A 23,466-nucleotide genomic window follows, 5' to 3' on the forward strand; every position below is an offset into this window, starting at 1 on the left:
TCCGAGGCGGAATACGCGGCGGCACGAGCCGACACGCGGAGCGGATTCGGAGCGGAGCGAAGCGGAGCCGCAGCCTGACGATTTCGCTTGTCCCTGGAACGGAAGTGACGTCGCAGGCACCGACGGAAATTCGTACTGGAAATTCCGATGGGTTCGAGAGGTCGAGGAAGGGAGAAGAGGGCAACAATCAGGGTAGACCCGGCATTACGCCCCATTCATCCCCTGCTGCCGCCCCCTTACCACTCTCGAACTGTATTTGGCTGACAATTCTTCATTTGCGTGCAGCAAACTCTACAGAGCGGCCACGGGTATAGCGAAAGGTTTAAACGGCTCGCAAAAGCCCGGCTAAATTTGACTCCAATTTGCCGGCTCATTCGTGCAACGATCGGAAACAAAATGCCTCGGCCGTTCAATTTTTACCTCCTTTTTCTCTCTATCTCTCTCCCTCTCTCTCTCTCTCTTTTTTTTCCACCCCCATCCCTGTTCTCCACCCACCCCCTCGACTTGTGACGCTCTTTTTTCCGCGGATACCCCTTGCGATCCGCTGACCGAACCGGCCCATCGATACACGCTTTTCCAAATCAACCGGCATTGTCTTCCATTGCGAATTTTTGATGCGAGCTCGATCGCGACACGCTCCCCTCCGCAACCCCCGCTACGCGTTCGCTAAAAGAAAAACGAAGCCAGTGTCTACTGTCTGATCATGCACGAAGGGAATTAGGCGAATTAACCTTCCAATGGACGCGTTTCGCCCGCGGCGTTCACGAGAAAAATCGCTGTTCGTTTATTTTCTTTTCTGACTTTCTTCAAACACTTGCATCGTCCGTGACGCTACTATTTACAAATATATGAAAACAATTTTCTACGAAGCATCTTGAATCATGAAAAATATCTCAGCTGAAGGGATAAAGACCGTAATGAATAGCCTGTTACATTTTTAGGCGAGCTTAGGTCGTAGACGTTTTTATTTTAAACTGAACTGGTGATTATATGGACATTTTCTGGGTCTTGTTGGACAATGAAGTTCGTAATAATTTTAATAAATCTTTTTATCAATAAATTTTATGCATTTGAACGTGAACAACAATGCTGCCACAAGCAAGGGACCTGTGTTTAATGATACCCTGACGGCGGTACCATTCTGACCTAGTGTATCAAAATTACCATTTGACACTTCAATTTTTGGAGGATTGAATTAAATGAACAGCTGTTACATTAGGAATAATAGAAACACTAATGAGTCCACAAGAAGTACTTTAAAAAATATAACTGACCCTTGTACACTGTTTAGGAAACGGAAACACTCTTTCGAGAATTAACACCACAATTGATATTCAATTCTGGATAAAACTAGTTCTCTAGAAAAGTCTAATTTGCACATTTCACAGCAAAAAAAAATTACAATCAAAATCAAAGCTTTCGTATAAAATTGACACTCCAGAGTTAAAAAATATCGCACGAGGGTTGAAAGGTTAGTAAATGAAGCTGCGAATGGTCCTCGGCATTCTCAATTGTGTAATTAAATTTTGTGTTAGTTAAATCGCCAATTGTATACTTGTAAAAATGGTCCGGAAGGAAGTTTTCTTTGCTGGGGATAATTGGACAGGATATTTCTTTTTTTTTCTGATCCTTGATTTTTGACGCTTGATCCTTTTTGCGGAGGCTTGAACACATTGCTACGGCAGGGTCAGGCGGACATTTCGTACGGCACAGTTAGGTGTACATACCACATACATACGGGGCGACGTCACTTGGGCGGTATTGTCAGAAGCTGACTAGCCTACCATCCGGGAATACGAAATTCGGTGGTTCCGCGATATTCCAGCGCCACCAACTTACCGGCACTCGTCGCGCGTGCAATCTCCCAGGACGCGTGACAAGGTCCCCAAATATTTTCTTTGCCGGCGCCCCCTGCCCAATCCGATTCGTCGATCGTTCGTCGACCGCTGCCATTGTCTTTTACTTTGGGGGGTTGCTGCCCAGGTGCAACCCCTCGCGTACAGTGCATTGCATTCCCTAAGCTTCTATGGATTCTTCGTAGCTATTTCTCAACAATTTTCAAATCAAGGATTTGTTTGAACGGTCCACATTCCTTCCCAGGGGGAGAGAACACCCCTTCAACTTTGGACTACGTTAGTTTTTAAACAAATGCACGTATCGTGTAAATCTTCATGGATTTTGCGTACATATTTTTTAGCAATTTTTACGTCGAATATTTTTTTTACCATTATCATTCGTTCTCAAGGGGTGAAAATGCCTCACGAAGCACTTTAGATTATGCATTATTTCATTTTGAAACGAATGGACGTATTGTATAGGTCCTCCTGGATTTTTTATCGATTTTTTTTTTAGCTATATTTACGTGAAGTTCCAGTGAAAATACCTCTTGAATTTTGAACAATGTGTAACTCATTCCTCGATCAAGTGAATTTTTGAAAAATCTATTCACCTGGTTACGCTTTATTTAGGAAGGTGAATTAATAAGGAACATTGTTCAAGTCGTTTGAAACGAAAAATATTTTTATTGTCTGGCAATTGTTAGTATCGATTGGGTAGGAACACTCCACCAATTTGGGGATGAAAAATATATTTTTCTCGATGCTCCTTCCAGCCCCTTTATAAATAACTATCAACAAGAAAAAAGATGTTGTTGTGTATACACTGAGCCATGTTTACAAAAATGTTTAAGATTACATTAGAAACATTTCGCCGATATTTCAGGAAAATTGAGTTTCGCTACAAAAACGTCGATTCGACAATCACGAGGTATTTTTCGAAGAGCGTTCACCCCTCTTCAAGTTGAATAATGTATATCCCAAGAACGTTTTTAATGAATGAAATAAATGATAAAACCGTCTCTCGTCCGAGCAAATTGCAAACGGTATTAAATACGGGCGCAATTTTGCGAGAGAAAATTACTGATAAATACCAACCCCTCGATGACTTCTTATAGATAATCGATAATTCATTAAAGTTGCCTCCTGACCTTTCATAATATTCCATACAAAATTCACTGATTTCAACTCTTAAATATTTCAGTAGATATTATAAAAAAATCCCCGAGCTAAAAATGACCTTCCACATCAATACAACGCTCGGCAAATATTCAAATTACACATCTATACAGGGAAGAACTCACCCTCAGTTTTCCGCAGAATTCGATTTACGATCGCAGTGAAGCCGCAATTGCCACTTTCCATAAGAAAGCTCTCCGGCCCATCAAACGCATCTGAAAATAAAAAGGGAACGATCGTAAGAAAGAATGTCCAATCAAATGTTCAACATTAAAAGATAAAGTCACCGACTTCACGCCGGGAACGCGTTTCGCGTCCCTTGGCGGTGAAGTTCGCGAATAAGAACTTCCATGGGAAGCGCAAAATTCGTCGGGTTAACTTTCCCGAAGGCAGAATTACAGAACAACGCCTAGATAACAAGCCACATCGCGATCCTATTTAAATTCCCTTAACTTTCGACAGTGGGCCCTTTCGCGCGGATCCGCTTAACGATATTTAAAGGGCACTCAAACTGCGATCCGTGTACCGATTAAGGGCATCGCAAAGAGACTTCCAAGTTCTTCCTACATAATGCATCCCCTACAGGTTTTATTGTTGAAATTGACTCACCGAGGCCTTCCAACTAGCTCATTTTAACGAACTTTCGGTAACCGGAGTTTAACCGCCACTAACCACTGAATACCAGCACCATCATTAAAAAAAGAAAACGTGCTAGTTAACAGTGTGCAGAAGTGATTAAAAGAGTACAATTTTATTTTACGAATTACCGTCAGAATAAAATCTTTAATTTTTATAGTACAATATTTGTGTACATGCTCGAGGGATAATTTTTCTTCAGTAGGACGTATAATATTTATTTTATAAAATTTTATAAGATAATATTTCCTAAATTCTTCTAACGCTGTTAAACCATCCTAACCATAGGCACAGGATTTAAAATTTGTATACACCAATTTTTGGATTAATTTTCGAGGGATGATTTTCCTATATCAGAAGTAATCCCCAATTATTCCCTATGCAGAACAATTTGCCAAAAAACCCGAGAACATTTAGCAAGTATCTTCCACGAAGGAAGCACTCGTTACCGATTATCCGGACACCGTTTACAACCAGAAAGCATCTCGTCGGCCAGGGTGGTCCAATTTGAGGCGACGCAAAGGAGATAAAGGAAGGAACAAGCGTCGGGGGGTGGTCGACGGAGGAGGAGAAGGGGAGGGGGAAGGTGTGGGGTGTGGACGGAGAGAAACACAGGAATCGGATGGTAGGGGATGTACGTAAAATTGATCCATATTAATAAGAACGGTGGTTCGCGTTGCTGGATTTTTGCATAAATTTGAATCGGTGCCTCGGCGCGAGGCTCGCGGCAAGGGTTGCGAATTTGAATAATCGAGAATAATTCCGAAGTTTTCTCGCCGTGTAAACGCGGGGCCGGCGTAATCAGCGCGCTTGGGCTTCGAAACATTTCATGATGTAACGTTTCCCGCGGATGTGCAGCTAATTAAGCGCTCTCCCTGGCCACCGGGCATCGGAAAAAAATACGGTTGGCTTACGAATTTCGTTTCCACCCCCATCCTCCAAATCCGCCCAACCCCTTTTTCTTTTCTTTTCGTTTGTTCGCGCGCCTCCCTTTTCGGTTTGAAGCTGGCTGAATGGGATCCGTGTTTGCGATTTTAATGAGTCTTGACCATGTGATGTCTCGCTTCCTGTATCCACCGGGCGAATATATTTTATCTTGCCAGTCTTCATCCTTTAAGTATCGTGATGAGAATCCCTGATTTGTATTTGCACACTGATTCTAGTCTGTCTAAGAAAAATTCTTTTCTGAGATTTTCAGTTTCTAGAACTTGTTCTGTGCGCAGTATATTCGACATATACAGTGAATTCTCGATATATGTCAGCGACATGTCATCTATCGTCCAGGAGACATACCCTAGCCGTGTTATGTTTACACTCCTCGACGTCCAAGGCCTCTCGAGCTTCGCGGCCCCTAGCGGGGTATACCCCGCGGTAGTGGGGATAATTCCGCGACGTTTATCATCGGGGCCTTGGCGACATATATAGAGAAATCACCGTAATCATCTACAAGAATGTACATATTTATATTTCAAATGCTAAACATATTTGTTGCATTTCTCGACTGTTATGTATGCATGAATATTAGTGTTTCGAATTGTAGAAGCATTTTATTGTATTTCTAAAAATGTTATCACTATGTGGATTTTGTGCATCTACGACAATATCGAGTAGGTGAAATTTAAGCCAGTAGGAAGATAGCATGAGTTTAAGAATGTTTGGTTCCTAGCTCTCGTAATTGACGAGGAGGAAAATTATTTTGCACAAAGATCCACAGTCTAGTTATCACTGACACTTCCCTGCTAAAGTGACACCCCAACGAAACATCGAAGAGTAATATAAAAATTAGAGTATAGAAAATGCAACAAAATTAAAGTAGCTAACAGAGTAAAAGTTTCGTCCCAGGGGCGTAAAATTCCACGGGACCAATACAAGCCTTTGGAGTCCGTAAAAGGGCCCCGAACGTTTTGTAAGGCAGCATGATTGCACGGGTAGTATCAGCTCGAGGACGATCGTGGCCTGATTTTCTATCGCAAGAAGGAATGTGCCACACTGTTGCATCAGTGGAATAATATGTGGCCCGGAGTACGGGGAACGATGCTTAACAGTTTTTATCTCGGTATGCGGTAATCTGCGAGCGCTGCGAGCCTCCGCGCAGCGCAGCGCGTCTCGTCCCTTCGCCCCGGCAGATTAAAGCGAATCTTATTATATCGAATGACGAGATCACGTGATCAATCACAAAAACACACAACGGAACTGTCGTGCCTCTAATATGAGGCCGGAGAAAGACAGCGATACTCGGGGGAACGGGCCACCCGTCGAGAACGTGGAATGTGGAACTGTACCGACAGGGCCGGCAATGCTCCTCTCTTCGCCCCTTATCGATCATTCCGTTCCATCTGCGATTAAAATTTCTTAAAATCCACTTCTACCGCCTAGCCGGATTTGCATTATAATTATAATTCCTGTTCCGAGCTAGGACCGCTGTTCGAGTTCTCTGGTTCGATTTTCATCGACTTCCGATCGTTATTACAGTGGATTCCGGCTAATTGGGGCGCTTCGGAATCATTAAATTTGTCCTGACGAAGCGACAAACTGTCCGAATTATAGTTCTTGTTCACGTTCTTCGGTATTTGTCCAAAAATACGTGGCGGACAAGTCCCCTAGATCGAGTTTCTTCGGGATCTGCAACGATGAGCTTCAGCACTGCAGCTGTGATTGCAATGTCCGAATGATGCGCTTTGATCTTACGGGATTTTTTGGGGGCTGATTTCGACGATGAACGCATTAACCTCTAGGCTACGGATCCTCGACAGATCAACAACGAAACCGAGGTCCAGCTCTTTAGAAGCTGGCGCGCACGGCCGGACAAAAGGCCATCCGGCAACAATAAGATAATAGAAAATTCTTGAACGCCGTCTCTTATTATGTGCCACATCCTCGGCTCGTCTGCGAGCCGTTCCTCGAACGGGTCCAGGCTCTCCAAAGCTGAAACGAGCCGCGAAAGAGCGAGACGGATGTCTCTCCGGGCGGAGGGGAGGGGGGCGGCGAGGATAGGGGGTAGAGGGCAGAGCGGGAACAATTAAAACACATTTATACGCCGGCCAATTCGTGATCACCATTCTTGTCGGCGCTGGGCCCTGAATGGGTCCCTGGATGACGTATTAACTCATATTTGTCTCCCGACAATACCCGGCTAAACTCTCTGCCCAGGTGTCCGACGTTTTACACTCTTCCCATCTCTCGGGAGGACGTACGGGACGACGAGCGTGTGCATGCTCGGAATTATAATGGGATAGACCATAACAGGACGAGAGAGGGAGAGAGAGAGAGAAAGAGAGAGAGAGAGAGAGAGAGAGAGAGTAAGACAGGGGAGCGAGCACGGCCAGTCCAAGTGGTAACAGGATTTCGTGAAAGAAAAAATTTCATTTACCTCGCCCGGGGGAGGAAGAGTCCTGCCGTAAATAGGCCCCCTTCGTATGATAATAGATACCGAAGTCGATCACGATTGGAACCGAATGGACGGCGCGAAAATTTGAACATTCTAGTAGGTGGAATTAATTGTAAGAGAAGAATTTCCTGGTGGGAAGACTTTTAGAATTTTTTTACTTTTCTTTGGGGATGATCGAGGCTTGTAAGGGTGCAAAGATTATTTGACACCTTCAGGATGTTCTTGAAGGATGCTGGTGAAAGGAATTGAAAACGTAAGTTGTGTAGGTTAATGATAATGTTAAAAGATTCGAGATTGAACATTGGATATTGCATTTTTATTTCGTATAAATTGTTTATTGATCCTTTAGATTCGTCATGAATACGCAATATTTGCTTCGGGAGCGTTCCGGATTGGTCTACGAAGAGTAACGATAGAGATACGGGAGTCAAGACTATAGTCATGGGCGTGTCTTGAGTAGGTGTGGCCTCGGCGCTCTCGGTACTGTTGGAGCCAGGGCAGTGCTCCACGGAGCATTTGTGACTGTGTTTCCTCTAAATATTGTGCTCGCATCATTTAATAGATGTAAAGTATAATAGTCCTTATTTATACCGCTCCTCTAATATATTAAATGTGTAGAGTTGTCAAATTGAGGCTACGTACTGAATTAATAAGCTTACTAATTTTTTTATAGATTTAAATGCAGTATTGAAAAGCCCTAGTATGTCTATACGTAAAATAAAATTTAAGTTCCATTTTCTGTTTGGACGGAATTTAGATTTTGCAATTGACGCACAATTTTCTTAGGGTGTAGATGTTATATTTCTCAGGATGATAGTATAGTGCTCTTCTGCGATACATGCAGATGATAGAAGCTGGAAGGGCTTGAGCGTGCATCTTCTAGAATAGATAGCACGAATTTATATCCTGGAAACATCATCGTCGGACGTCAGCGCTCATTTAAAGTGGCATTATTTCAGCGCTGCGCTTCGATTATGAGCATCAGACGGTCGAGCACTTTCATCCCGGTCATCGTTCCTGTTTATCACGAGACGATACCTCGGGGCATCGATGATCATCTCGACTGACGAAGAAAAAGCGAGTCGCTGAACCCTTTAGGGATGGAGGGAACGGAACGAAGATTATCTGAAACATTGTTTTGAGGCGTTGTTGGAACGAGAGGGACGCGAATGCTTTTATTATTTATATTTTACACGATTTTTACAGGATTAAAATTGATCTGAAAGAAATAGGTTCGAAGATGTTTAAAAAATGGATAATGTGCTAGCTGTATGGATCTAGCTATGGTTGCTGATCATTGTCAGAAGCAAGGGTTAATACTACGGAAAATTACTATGGCGAGCCTTGACTTTTTAGTTGCTCATTGAACACGTTGTTTTGATTTAGTGGAATTTTGACAGTTATTAATTTGACAGTTGAGTCCCCCTTCAACGGGAACACCCTGTATATTCGTGCACGTGCATATCCAGAGATGCATGTTCGTGTGATATGCACAGGCACAGGGATGCACCTTGGAACGCGTTGTCAGTGGCGTATCTTTGCATTGACATGATGGACGGCCGACGTGGAATTAACAATCTTATCCGGTCATTAATCCCGACGTGCGCGTATAATGTTCGGCTACGCGGACCCTATTAATTAAATTAGGTTTATCTAGGTTTTTTGGACCTCGATGCATCGGCGTGCACCTGGTGCCTGTACCATCCTGCGTTTTCTTCCATTTTATTCGATTTTCTCTTTATCTTCGCGTGAACCTTAAAATTTCCATTAATCTTGTAATTGCATGACAGAAAACATATTTTCTTTGCATACAGACACACACTACAATAGTTATTTGACAGTTACGATTTAGGACGTTTGCCATTATATTTGTTAAAGTTTACACGTGGAAGTGAGAGAAAATAATGACAAGTTTATACTGAAATGTCTCGCAGCAAGTTTAAATTGTGACTTTCGCCCATAGCCTGTCAATCTGCTTAAGACGTGGGCTCGAACTTTCAATTCCGTGTCATAAATTTCACGGTTCATTTAGCCTCGCTGTTCCATTTCATTATAATTCCTCGCCAGTGTCAATCCGCAATATTTCATCCCTGTCAAGATTCAAATTAACTTCAGCCCGCGCGCATAAAACCACGCTATCCTTAATGTTCATACCAACTTCCAGAGTCCTATCTAAAATCCCTCATCGTTTAATCGATTCGTTAATAAGCAAAAATAATTCTCTTCGTTTTTTGAAAAGCGAGAAGCAAGTGCATCGCTCGACTATCACAATGAAATGTAATTTCCATTTATTTCTTGCAATCTCATTCACGAGTTCCAATTCTGCCAGCAACGTAATCATTATAACGGTAGGGACAGTATCGGTCAAAAATTTGTTTCCTTTATTTGTCAATTCTGTGAAATGTAATTAAATCAATTTTATCAAAATTCCTTGCGAGACTTTGGATTCTTCTATGTGGCATAAGCAACATTTATAAAATACTAGGAAGCGCTTGTACCGAAATCGTTCTCATAAAATGAGCCCCGTTGAATATTAATTTACTGATATTAACTAGATTGTAGTGTGATTAAGTAATTGACAATTATTATTTATTATTCCGGATGATATTGAAATTGATTGACATCTGACACACAATTGTTCCGTTTCAGAACACAGTTTTTGAAGTCCAACGACTACAGTGTAATCGAACGTTAGAAAAAATGTTGGGCATCGACACAAGGATTAAACGAGGAAGAGATTCAAGCAATTGCAAATCGAGCGAACCAAAAATTCGCTTGCATTCCGAATGCAGCAGCATGGCCGGACAAAATCGGCGCGACCCAGAATCTCGACTTCGAACGAGAATGTAGCCGGGCGAACAAGAGAGACATAAATTGTCCGAGCATATCGCTTGCCCTTCTCTCGGGCCGAGTGATCGATTAGCCTGCCGGTCACCGCCTCCTTTTAATATCGTCGATACGATACGCGGCTAGAACGCGATATGTAAATTTAATTACGGGATTGTCGTGTCGCCGCTCGCGCAGGATCATACGTCTAGTTGCGTAGGTGGACTCGCCGAGCGGCCGAGTCGCTCGGCTTGTTCCACCGATGGACCGGCTCTTTGTTTCGTGTACCGCTGATTCGGAATAATAATGGAGCCTCGGGTCCGATGCGAACAAGGCCTGATCTGTGCCTTGCGAGATTGAATGCGTCGAAAGAAATCACTCGATTTCAGATCAGAAATTCGTTTCATACGTTTCCTCATACGAGAACCTCATTTCGTAGCTCATTTGCCCCAATTGTTTCAGCGATGCACTTATAGAGCGAGCGTGGGTGATGTAAAATGAGATTTTATAAGGAACTTTTTATTAGACGAGTGTATCAATGGAATTCAATAGTGTGGATTTCTTTTAATTCTCTTAATTAACTCTTAGCACTCGAATGGCGACTGTAAGGCACCACTAAAAATTGCTGTATCATTATTCAAAATATTTTCTACATTATTAAATTCGTTTGCATTTAAGAAATTACTAAACATTTCAGTATTGCACGAGTAAATTGCACCTTTTCGTATGTACAACATGAAAAATATATATATAGAAGGGAAATATTCTAGATCGGAAGAAATGTTTCGTTTTGGAGTTAAAATATCTTCGAGTGCAAAGAGTTAATTATCCTCGTACATTTCTTCGTACAGGAGCTATATTTTTAGTTGCTAATTTCGGCCAAGGATTTAAAAAATTAATTTACAGGTCGAATATAAGCGATTTAAAATGAAATTTTTAAAGAAACTCTTCAGTGAATTAATATAACTCTATTACGATGGATTTTTTTTAAATTGATTTCTGACGTTGCTTTAATTGTCTGGGTTACTAGAGACGTGGTGTTATATTGTTCGTATTGCCAGAGGAATCTAAAACAGAATACATGCAGTCGGTTTTAACTTGATCACGACCAGACTGCGGATTTCATATATTTATGATGAGAATGAGTAGATGCAGTTTCAAAGAAGAGAAGAAGATCACACAGCAGAGGGTTAATAAGACTTTTACCTTCCTTCGAATATATGATAAAATCTTTCTCGTATCCATTTTCCAGAAATTGCCTCGTAAAAATGCATATTTCTGTAAAGAGATGCAATCTTGAAAAGGAAGGTGACTAGTAGTTTCTCGAAAGCAGTATGAAATCTAGTGCAGCGTCAACTCCATTTCTTTTAACCGCCACGTTCAACTGCGGGATTTACTTCCACTAAATTCGCTCGATTCGCCGGGAAAAAAAGCACAGCAACGCTTCGATGCCGCCATGTCGCGTCAGATCACGAAGTTCGATTCGACGGGATTAACTCGAGGATAGAGAATAGAGGATAGGGAGAAAGAGTCGGGATAATAATGCGGCGTAAGAGGTGGTAATGGGCAGGAAACTCGTGTCCTCGAGAAAATAATCTCGGGGAGATTAGGCGAGTCGTTTAGTGGAACAGCACGCTCCATTCAGATGCAAATGTCTGTCAACAGGTACCCGGGCTCTGTTCTGTGCTTACGCGAGATACGCTCTTTTGAAGCCCCCCCTCGGGTCATCCCACTCTCTCCCTCTCACTTTCTCTCTCTCTCTCTCTCTCTCTCTCTCTCTCTCTCTCTCTCTCTCTCTCTCCCTTTCACGTGTCGGAAATTTTAAAAACGATTAACCCTTCTGACGCTAAGAGGCTTTTTACCCGAGAAGAATACTGATTCCGTCGGACCCCGATGCCGAAGCTGCGAAGCTTCCCGCGAACCTGTTCGACGCTCTTCCTCCGCGAAGATTTATGGATCCCCTCGGAACAAATCCGAACGTCCTCTCGAATCATTGAAATCACCTTCTGTCCATTCGGCGCACTCAATTGTGCCTGAAAAGCTGTTTATTCCGAGTTTCCTATTCCGTTCCTTATTGAAGCTTTGAGGATAGCATTTAGCGTCTTGGTACTGTGTATATGAACACTTTAAACGTTGCCTAGATTTATAAGTGAATTTTGCAAGGTTGGAAGAGTTGTCTCAGCATCATAAATCAGAAAATTTCGATTTTCATTCCATTCGATACATCGCTTCGATTTTAAGGTATTTTGAAGTTGCTAAGTTGGCACTCAATGTGTTAATTAATATATGCATCCCGAGAAGTTCCACTAACGTAAAATTGTTTCTACCTGCGCTCCTTTAAGTTTTGCGTTCCACTATTTCAGGAATAGTGTTTTTGTAATCTATTTAAAAGCATTATTGTCTTCTCCTTCAGAAAAAGAATTAAAACTGAAAACGTAAGAAACTGCTTAGGAAAAACTAGCAGTTTGGAACGAACGAGACACGATTCGAAGCGTCGGGCAGCTATCCGAGAGGCAATCCATCAACGAATAACATTCCACTTCGCGCAGGATCTTCCATAGCACTCGAAGTTTCGCTTTCATGGCCGCGTTCGCAGCGTCGAACGTGTTCACCGGCAAAGGACATCGAAGTGTGGCCGATATCACCGGTCCTTCCTGCTTAAGGACCTTCGGGGTCTGTGCTCGTCTCTTTCCGCGATTATACGCCGGAATTTCCGAGAAAACCGATGAAAATCTCGCGCACGGCGAATGCAAACCAGTCGCGCGTTGTCGCGCGCGGCGCGTTCCCTCTTTCGTTACGGAGCTGGTTCGCAACGGTCCCGGTTCTGTTTGGTCGGCTTTCGAAGATCGTATCGGGGTACGTGGCCGCTGGAAACGGGCTAAAGGGGCGACTAAATGCGCCCCGACGACTTCTAACGAATCTTGCCGTACGATTTCCGAAGGAAACCGAGGGAGAAAGAGAGGAGGAAGAGAGAGAGAGCGTGAGAGAGAGAGAGGAGGGGGCCGAGTGTTTGCGAAGCAGGGAGAGAACGGCCGCCTCTAGTCATTGGAATAAGATTAACAGGAAATCGTATTTTGCACCTGCGCGCACCAGCTACGACCTATCTCGACCGGCGAGCCTCCTCTCCGCCTACAATTGCACCGTTAATCTCGATTTATTGTACCGGATAATAAACACTCCGTGTCGAACCTGTCTGTTCAGCCTTCGGCGCCGGAAAGGACTGTTTGCGTGCCGCGAAAAATTTGTTATTCTTTGCCTACGATGGATACGGGAATTAGGAGGGAACAACGCTCCGAGTAAGGTCTTAAGAAATCCTCCGAGATCAAAATATTTCCAGATCGAAATTATCTACCTTCCTTTCGAACCTTTCCTTCGGATATCAAAGTTTCCATTTTATAAATACAAGATTAACAATTCAATCTTCCATAGGTCTATATTCTCTGGAAATTTCTATGCAAGGTTTGCAAAATTACTCAGATTACAAAACTCTTTTGTAATCAAGTAGGTACATCGAAGTGTTACATCGAAAATTGTGTCAGAATATTCGCGTCATCGAATTTGCTGCCATATTTGTAACGTTATCAATTCGCCAAGAAAATTTACTGAGGTTACATATAAAAGTGTATAGTTTAAAATGTATATAATCATTTTTCGGCAAAAATTAATTTTCGTCGTAAAAACGCCGAAGAGTTATATTGAAGATTGTGTCAGAATATTTGTGTTATATAATTTGCTGCCAGATTTGTAACGTTATCAATTCGCAAACGAAATTTCCTGAGGTTACAGATAAAAGTGCTCAGTTTAAAATGTACATAATGACTTTTCGGCAAAAATTAATTTTCGTCCTAAAAAAATCGTCAAAGTATACCCTACCGCACGGTCTGGTGTATAAACGAATTTACTGCCGTACTTTTTTACCGCTACTAATTTTTCAACGAGACTTACAGAGATTGCAGATAAAAGTACGCGTTTTAAAACGTGTACAACGAATTTTTCATAAAAAGTGATTCTCGTAGCCGAAAAAAAAATGGTCAAAATCCAGCTGACCCAGATGCAGAAGAGAGGATCACGAGCCGAAATCGCGCATTTGTTTACAAACGCGGGCCAGCATAAATCCGCGTGCACGGTCGGCAGATCCCGATGGAAGATGGCCGTCGGGCATCCTCGTTGAACCGTGGAAGCATAATTTTTACGGTGACCTCGCTCAACCGAGAAGAGAGACTCAGGTATTTACGATGGCACTCGACCGGTGACATGGGTTTCTGAGACCAATGAATTTTAATTCCTCCCCGGCTCGGGGCCTCATTCTTCGGTGCCCCGTTGGCAGCCCCGCTGCGACACCAGAACGATGATTTAATATTTTAAGAAAATGAAGGGTCCACCCTTAATTTCAGCTCGCCTTAGATGGGACCGTGTTCTTGGCAGCGGGAGACCCAGAAAGCCATTACCCAGATATTCGATTCGACAGTTCAGAAGATGCTTTCGTATATAGAGGCGAGTCCTCCTCGTCCTTGTCCTCTCTCTCTCTCACTCTCTCTCTCTCTCTCTCTCTCTCTCTCTCTCTCTCTCTGCCATCCGACTCTCTCTCCGTTGGTCCTCGTCTTCTTTCCTTTTCAATAATCCCTCTTCACGAGGCTTACGATGCACCGGACACGCGATCAAGATTCGTAGATTTCGTATATAACGACGGAGATGGACGGCGAAATTGACCGTTATCGAAGGAAACGCCGCCACTCGAGAACAGATCGGTTTATGCACGACGGATTTACGTTCCGCGGACTTTTTACAAAATATTACGACCCATTGAATTACCTGTACGCGGCCCTTTAACGTCCGGACGCCATTGTGATCCTGCACGATTTTGATCCCGAGTTTGCAGGATCTGGAATTTTTCGTCGAGAACCACTCGATGGGTCCGTTTTCTTGCAGATTTAGTTAGCCCTCTTCAAACGACATTTAGTTTGTTCTCTTCGAACAAAAGGAGATCACATCTGAAGTATATTGTGAATATATTGTTTTAATTAGAAGAAACAGGAGCACATTTATCGAGACAGTGCCCAGTTGTTTTTTTACAAAATTCGTCTGAATAAATAAATGTGTCCAACAGCTATCCACAAAAATAAAGTATCCGAAATCATTTCGATTTGGGCCCAATGGTCCCGGTCTTAACGGTAGACCGAAAAACGCGGCAACGGTTGCAGCGAGGCGACGGCCGCAACAAAATATAATTTTTCGGGCACGCCGAAGCGGAAGGGGCCCTCGAACAAGAGGAGAAGACTTTATAGCGGGGCCTGATGGAATAATTCGGCAATCTAGTTAGAAGTTTAACGCACAGGTAGACGGAAAAATGCAGTGATGGCTGCGGCGACGGGTCCGTAGAAGCACGCATTCCACGCACGTGAAGGGCCTCGAACACGGGGCCTTAGGACTCGGCCCCGACGTCGAGGAGGGGGCGGAAGGAGGGTGAGGGGGACCGCGACAAAGGACATTCTAGGGGGCGATTCCTCCCTGCTCCCCCCCCCCCCACCCCTCTCTGTTGCGGCTTTTTTCTCGCTTTTTCTCCTTACCTGAGAGACCGCGGGACCACAGCGTCTCGACGTTGCCGGTTCGACGACTTCGGGGTCTTGTGCCCTGCACCTACAGGCCTCGAGGGGCCTTATCTCGGGCCCACGCAACGGCACGTCATGCTACGCTATTTTTTTCTTCCTCTTCCTCTTCCCTCTCGATCGATGGAACTTCACGGAAAACGGATGTCGACGGCGGCGCTACGACTTTTTCCCGATTGGCGTTCTTTTTAACTTCTACTGATTATTTTACTGTTTTTTATTCCGTGCATTTTTGTCATAAACGCATGAAATCCACGCATTTGTGATTAGAATGCTTTTTAAATTTGTTTGAGAATGCGAAGAAACTTGCCACTTAAATTCAATGTTAAAATTTTATATTTTTAATGAAACTTACAAAGTTTACAAATGAAAGTTTGTAGATTAAAACGTGTATAATGATTTTTCGAAAAAAAATAATTTTCACCTCTGAAAAGTCGTCAGAGCTTCCCCCAGTGCGTTGTCCGACGAACGAAGACTGCTTCTAAAACCTCACTGCACGAAATTCGCTGCCAGATTATTACCGCTTCTAATTTTTCAACGAAACTTACAGAGGTTGCAGTCGAAACTGCACAGTTTGAAACGTATATAATGATTTTTCGAGAAAAAATAATTTTCACCTCTCAAAAGTCGTCAGAGCTTCCCCCACTACGTCGTCCGACGAACGAAGACTGCTTCTAAAACCTCATTGCACGAAATTCGTTGCCAGATGATTACCGCTTCTAATTTTTCAACGAAACTTACAGAGGTTGCAGACGAAACTGCACAGTTTGAAACGTATATAATGATTTTTCGAGAAAAAATAATTTTCACCTCTCAAAAGTCGTCAGAGCTTCCCCCACTACGTCGTCCGACGAACGAAGACTGCTTCTAAAACCTCATTGCACGAAATTCGTTGCCACATGATTACCGCTTCTAATTTTTCAACGAAACTTACAGAGGTTGCAGACGAAACTGCACTGTTTGAAACGCGTATAATGATTTTTTGATGAAAATTGACTTCCATCCTCACAAACTTAAAAGACATGTTAGAAATTGCAGGGACAAGAACTTGATCATTGTATCTTCATTAATCAACCGTTGCATTCGCAATTCATAGTCGTCTATTGACAACCGACATCTCCGCAAACAAAACGAATTGCACGACAAACATTCACTTTACCGACGCAGAACAAACTGTTCGTAGTGTCTCGCAATTTCTTGATGCTCGTATACCAGCGCAATCAACGTCTCGTCAATTACAGCGACTGACGCTTAGGGGCAGCAACATTAAACGAATAAAAAGCCGTTAAACCGCCGGCTGGTAGTGTTAATGGTATTCGGAGACGGCAGTATCTCGCGATCGGAACACACAGCTGACGCCGGTTGCCGGTTCCCGGTCTCTAAACGAGTCAGATTCGTTAGCGGATTCAAAGTGCAGGTTTGTCTAAGCTGTGAGAGAGTGAGAGTGAGAGAGAGAGAGAGAGAGAGAGAGAGAGAGAGAGCCTAACGATCTCTCAGGACGCTGTGCCCCGGTACGGATGACCGGTATTCCATCGGAGGGTCGGTGGTTACACCCAATTCCTCGTCGATGTAATTGAAACGTAACCCCATTGTTAAGGCGTAATTGACTGACACCGTGCAGTCTCTGGCTCGCCTTGGCCGTGTGCTGACTCGATCCGATCGAGGCTCGCGGCAAAAACACCAATCAGGATGCCGCGGGCAAAAAACCGGCCTGGTAAAACGACTAGCTATGGTTCTAACTTCCCTCTATGCGTCTCTGTTGCTCACTGTGCTCGGACTCCTCGGATACAGTCTCTAGAAAGAGCAGAACGATCACTATGGCCCCGCGACAAGACCGATTCTATTCTTTACTTCGAGTTGAGCCTCGATTTACGATTGTCTAGCTCGATTTGTCTCATCGATGCGACCGATCGACTCTTCACACTTGCTGTAGATCGTCGATCTTTAACCAATTTCTTTAGAAATTTCTTCTCCTGTGTTATAACTTTGGTTATTTATCGCTCCAGATAGATATTTGTTTTGTTTCTCTATACTTCGTCCCCCCAAAAAAGGACAAGTGAAAATTAACATTGCAAGATCAAATTTAAAGGCTGATGTTTGATTATCCTGTGACATCTACAATTCTTGTTTAACCCAGATGAATTTATGTTTTATTGCTTTTATCGTGCTCTTTAAGTTCGAACTTTAATGAATACCCTGCTTATCTTACAGAAACGTAAACCACGACACAAACAGCATTGTAAAAATGTCTTTTTGGAATGAACTGAATATTACAATGTTCTCGAGAATCTACAGAAAAATGCCTTGCGGTCTACGAAGAACGGACGCAATATAATTGTTCCCCGTGACGATACTCGTCGGCAAGCTGTTTGACGAGCAATAATTTTTATGGGTGCTAAAACGGGGAACAAAGAAACCGATAAATTCCGTCCTATCGTTTTCGACGGTCGCTGACAAAACCGCTCGTTATCGAGCGATCAGTGTTCGCAGTGGAGAGAAAAGTTGCGCAAACCGTTAGGACAATCCCGGACAGGTTTCGGCGCGAGAAACCGTCGCAGATTGTAAACGCCGATAAGCTGGTCCGTGGCAAGAAACTGTCGTCTTTATGCGCCGAAGAGGGCCGCGATTATTGTCCAAGGAGCATCGGCTACAATCCTGATCGCAAGAAGTTAATAAAGATCCTGGGAACCGGGGCCCTCTGGCTATCACCTAAATGCAAACGATCTCATCCCCTATGCACGGTTCAGGTGCATCGTTGCATTCGTTTTGATCTTTATGATCGATCGAGGCGCGATCGGCCGTGCTGATTAGTGCTGCTAGCGACCGGACATGCTCGTTTATGGAGTGTGAATAGTTAAACAGAACATTTTTCTGTTTTATCGGTCTTGAAAAATGGTGTGGCTTGTTGGCGTTTGTTTGCTATGGAGATTGCATGGGACCAGTATATGCACGTCATGAGATCGGTGATGATTTAGGCAGTACATTTTTCGGATGATCGAGGATTTTAGAAGAAACTCGAAGGTGCAATAATATCTGAGAGATTTAAAATCTAAATTAAAGTAGAGAGAAACGATAAGTCACCATAAGGCTATTATTGACAATTTACCCTAAAATCGACGTTGTATATTAAATTATATTGAAAATTTATCCACAATTAGGAAACAAATTCTGGTTTAGGGGGTGGGTTTGTCGATCAATTTCAATTATTTTTTTCCTAAACAACAGAAATAAGAACAACGTTGGTATTCTATCTGCACATTCTTTCATCTTCTAGCTACCTAAAGCCATTGATAAAATTCTGAATTGTTTACAACATCAAAGAACTGCTGGTTCTCTTTCTGGCCAGATAAAATTGAACCGAAAATCATTTCCATCCACCTAAATAAATCTACCATTATTCCTCACGAAGAAACTGAATAAATGTTCTGTATCTACCACAAAAAAGCGACACATAAAATTGAAATGAAAGAAGGGAGCAAAATGCCCGTACTCAAATACTTCAGATAAGATCAAATACTTGGCCGGTGAAATGTCAAAAATCTGGAGAGGTTAATTGATTTTTTCAGTGAACGGTTCATCGAGAGATCGAGCACGACGGTGCAGCTAAAAAGTGGATAGTTCGGGGTAGAATTTGATAGGGTGAGCGGCAAAGGGTAGATTCGAGGATGCAGCACATATCCCCCGCGGTATGCAAGGTTCAGGGAAGGGGGTACGGGGTGGGGGCGACTATAGAAGCTATCTTAGATCGAACGGAGTCCAATTACCGACGTTATTAATTAATCCCGTACCCTCGCTGGCCGGTCCATCGTCTCTCGCTTCCATTCTCAACCCCATCGTCGTCCGTCTGTCCGCCAGAGATACCTGCTACGGATATCCCCTCCAGCAGCCGTGGCCCCGTACTCCATTACCGTGTGCTCCGGGTCTTCGAAAGCTCCGGAGGTCCTTTAAACACGTGCTCCACGACCTGCGATCTCGGCCCATTATCTCGTCGATGAATTTTCTGCGATTGAATGTTATGAAGACGTGCGGGGGCGTGGCCGGCGAATATACGAGCCACGCACCGACCCCTCGTCCTAGCTAATGGACGGAATCTGTTTCCGCTGGCTTTTCTAGGAACGTTTCCAACACGACCAGGAACAATCTCTTCACATGGAAGCTGGACGCTGTTTGTAGATGTATTTATGTTCAGTCGACGTTAGTAAAAATGAACAGTTTCTTTGTTCGCTTTCATACCCAACAAACAATTTAGTCTCAAGCAACGAAATAAGATGATTGTTATAGCTGCATATTAATTTCTCCGTACGTAGATAATCGTGTAAAAGTGTACAAGGAGCAATGAAACAAGACGATTTTTATAGCTGCGTATTCATTTCTATGTTTGTAGATGATTATTCGTTTCACATAAGAGTACAATGGAGACTACTGTTCGTTTCAGTGACTCATCCAGTCCCAAGGAATAAAATACGATTTTTAAACTTCCGGAATTTTGAACATGAGTGGACGAGTGTTTATCGAGTGTAAAAGAGTACAATGGAGACTACTGTTCGATTTGGTGACTCATCGAGTCCCAACGAATGAAATAACACGATCTTCTACAGGAAAGAGTGTGGAAAAAGTTAAACGATATCAAGATAATCTATTTCTTGTCAGTTTTGTAAAACAAAATATATTCGCCGGTCGAAGTTGTCTACATGTCAAGCTAGAAATCGGCAGGACAACGAGGTTCGCCGTCGTCTACGAACGATTTCTATTAACATTCGCCGTGCATCGGGAGACAGCGATTACCGTAATGGAAGAAAATGAGACCGCTGACAGGCTCCATTAATAGAAGCCGAAGAGCGAGAGAGTAGACAGCGCTAGCAATTTCGAAGCGGATCGCGGACGGGGCCATCGAGAATTAAGTCACTAAGGGATCCGAGCTGAAATTTATTCGGAAACGAGGGAAAACATCAGAGCCTACCTCCGGAGATTATTATCTTAACGGCCTCTAATTACGTCCGAGGCGTGTATCAATCGATCGACTAGCGAGCGGTGAAAAACCGATCCCGCATAATGGCCACCATTTCTGCACGGGGTGCGACGAATCGCCAATTTCGCTCAGAGTCGGATCGAACGTGAATAACAATTACGTTTTTGCCCGAGCTTTTGCAGGATGCTCGAAAATTTACAAAATACAGTGATTTCTCTATATATGTCGCCGTGGCCTGGATGATAAACGTCGCGGAATTACCCCCACTACCGCGGGGTATACCCCGAAGCTCGAGAGGCGTCGGACGCCGAGAAGTGTAAACATAACACGGGTCGGGTATGTCTCCTGGACGATACAAGGCGCTGGCAAAACCCTGTTGTTGACATATATCGAGAATTCGTAGTATGTACATATACACATATGTTGTTGACTGATATATTTGATGATATACATAATTCTACTTTGTGCATATCTCGTCTTATCATAAGGTTGGAACACAGTGATTTATCTATATATGTCGCCGAGGCCTAGATGATAAACGTCGCGGAATTATCCCCGCTACCGCGGGGTATACCCCGTGAGGGGCCAAGAAGCTGAAGAGACCTCGGTAAACATGATACTGTCTCCTGGACGATACACGACGATGGCAAAACCCATGTTGTTGACATATATCGAGAATTCGTTGCACTTAAGGAATCTTAAGGTCCACGTTTAAAATGTATGGAAAAATTGTTTTGAGGAAGATGGCCGTTAAAATGACTTTGGTCCAGGCAGATCGTTGTCGCGGATCTGGGCGAGTCGGGTCGGTGCCATTTCTCGCTGTCTTCGTCTTGTCATCGTCATTAGCGTCGGCGCACGGTATGTATAAGAGAGTTGGTGCGTTTATACGAAGTAAACAGTGCGTGGACGTGATTTAATTGAAACCCGAGGTGGCTCGGCGGTGTGGCGCGCACCTCTCGCCGGGGACTCGTTGTATGACTCACAGAGTGCTTAGTCAAGAAGTCCATTGACTTGCCGAGTGACGTAAGCAATTAGTGCGCTGTTTTGTTTGCGCGAGTACACACGGCTTAAAGTTGTTTGAGTTCGAGTTCGAGTGGTGCACGGTTAGGCTCGGTGACTCGCCTCAAACCCTTCTTCCAACAACTTACTCCCCCACCTTGGGACACAGGGCACCTACAACCTTCGCTCTCTCCTCTCCTTCTTCTTCTTCTTCTTCTTCTTCTTCTTCTTTCTCCTGTTACTCCCTCTGCTTATTCTTCCTCGTTTCTTGCCCCTCTACTTCTTCTGCTTTTTCTTCCCTCGATCAGACCCTCCAACTTCTCCCACACCCCCGCAGCCGAGGCTTTGTCTCCGGGAACCTCCTTTCCTCCCGTTTTCCTAAATCCCAGAGACGGTCTACCACCTCGCCGCGCCGGCTCCTCCTTGAATATGACTCGCGTAATTACAGCGAATTGTTGCGCTGATCTTGTAAGCGGATCCGAGTAATTGCTTTCGCAATCGCAGCTCCCCCCCCCCCTCCGCCCCCTCCCCCACAAGGAAAGAAGTTTCACACGATCTGGAAAGTTGTTCTGCCGCCGCCTGCTTCGTTGTTTCTTCGGCTATCCGGCCACTGGCTCGGTTCCCTCTTTGATCGCGCACCGAACACTGTTGCGCTGCTGGATTGTGGATTGTTGGGAACGACGACCTTGCCGCTGCTGATGCTTCTTTCGGGGTGACCGGGTAGCTTGTCAAGGGAGTCGAGCTGGCCGTTTCTTTTTTTCTTTTTTTCTTTTTTTCTCCAAGCGAACTTCATTATCTCGTTCGCGGCCGAGCATTTATACTTGCTCGTTCTTGCCGCGGATTCTTCGGTAAGAGGCATTGAATTGAAGCGTTCGCCAACGAAGTTGCGAATCCGTGAAATTGTTCGCTGCGGGTGTGTGCGTTCGGCTGTTGATTGCTCTTTGTGCAATCGGCGGGAATTTTAAAGTGTTTGCACGATTTCTGGTTTGTTGCAGCGTTTCGCGGCCCTGAATCTTTCTCGTATTCATGCCTCTCCGGGATGCCATTATCTTGATATTTATTAATATCAATAACCGGGTACCCACTTTCGACCTCTCCTTAAAATTTCGTTGATGTTTTTGCTAACAAAAACAATATTGCAATATTATTGTAGATTTTTATGTGCTTGGATGATCACAGATTAATTTACAAATATGTATTTACAACTTGTAAAGTATACATATAAAACACATGAAGCTATGGATGACTTCAAAGTTTCGTACCGTATGCAGTTACAAATGCATTTCGTGTTCAGAAACGTTTGATCTGGAAGACAAATTGCATTCCATTAATCAGCCAAGCGAACGTCAAATTTTTAAAATTTTTGAGCAGGAGTTGCGATGACACTGCAAATCAAGTTCCAGCTGTCGGTGTATCCTCAATTCTGGAAATCAGGATGACGAAGAGCTAACCGGTATTTCAGAAAATCGTGAAGTAAACTTCGCATACTGATTCAAAATATCAGAAGTATCCATCACGGCATCACCGTGTCGAGACAGTGATTGTGATTCATAGAGAGTGAGTCGTAAGAAGCACAACAGAACAGAAAGTTCGAAGCGAATAAATTTGCAACCTCGATCTTCGTACATCGAGTATTTTTATCAATTGCGAAAGCTTAAAATTAAAGGCCATAGGTCAGACAACTCGAGAACGATTCAAGACAGAAATAAAAATATTCATTAAAATTACAAGGTCAAATTCAAAGTCTGCTTCCAATTGCCTAATAATGTCTACAATTTTGGATCAATCTATAAGAATAAGGGGCAGAAGTCTAACACCAGCTCCCCGAAAGTGACAATTCAGAAATTACTAACCCCTGGCCCTACAATATCGACTCAGACTCGTAATGAAGACTCTGAACAGAGTCTAATAAATATGTACGCTATTAATTCCCTTTAAATCGAAATAAAATTCCATTTTGTTGTAGTTGATATACATCCTTTGGAGAAAACATAGACATAGAATAAATACAAATTATCTTCTTGTTTC

Source organism: Halictus rubicundus, chromosome 4, assembly GCF_050948215.1.
Source record: "Halictus rubicundus isolate RS-2024b chromosome 4, iyHalRubi1_principal, whole genome shotgun sequence".
NCBI classification, from domain to species: domain Eukaryota; kingdom Metazoa; phylum Arthropoda; class Insecta; order Hymenoptera; family Halictidae; genus Halictus; species Halictus rubicundus.